The following is a 656-nucleotide window of genomic DNA, read 5'->3' on the forward strand; positions in this document are numbered from 1 at the left end:
GCATAGGGTCGCTATGAGTTGGAAACGACTCGACGGCACATAACAACAACAACACTGAATTGAAAATATAAAATAACTATTTGCATATCCATATGTGTATACACTCTCCTCAGGCCCAACATCATTACCATGGAGGATAAAGCACAAAATACCATACAGATCTTTGACATTAATACAATCAATTAATCCTGGGTTCAAATCTCACTCAAATCCCCTTCTATTTTTAGACTGGACAAAATCCAGGACTCAATTTTCTTCATTCAGCAAATGAGATTCAACAATACCTATCTTCCAGAGTTTTGTAAGAAACTCGCCTCCTTCATTTTACCACAGACTTGAGATTTGAGATCTGACAGGGAGAACTCTCTGTTCTTTCCACCAAGCTGGAAATTAGAGTAGGAACTCCATCTGCTGGTGGAAGTTTTCAATCGCAGTAATATGTCAATCCCTCTCAGAGATATATTAGCACAAAGACACAACACTGGGTTTCAGCATGATGGAGATGAAGAGAACAGCAAAGGGTAGGCTAAAGTTTGTTTTTCATAAGATCATTATGAGTCTTAGTCGATTTGATGGACCCTAACAATACCAGTTTAAAGACTAGGTGCTTTTTAAAAAAAATGTGTGTGTGTGTGTGTGTGTGTGTGTGTGTGTGT

The sequence above is a fragment of the Elephantulus edwardii genome, unplaced genomic scaffold (assembly GCF_000299155.1).
Source record: "Elephantulus edwardii isolate Elephantulus edwardi_28Jun2011 unplaced genomic scaffold, EleEdw1.0 scaffold00056, whole genome shotgun sequence".
NCBI classification, from domain to species: Eukaryota; Metazoa; Chordata; class Mammalia; order Macroscelidea; family Macroscelididae; genus Elephantulus; species Elephantulus edwardii.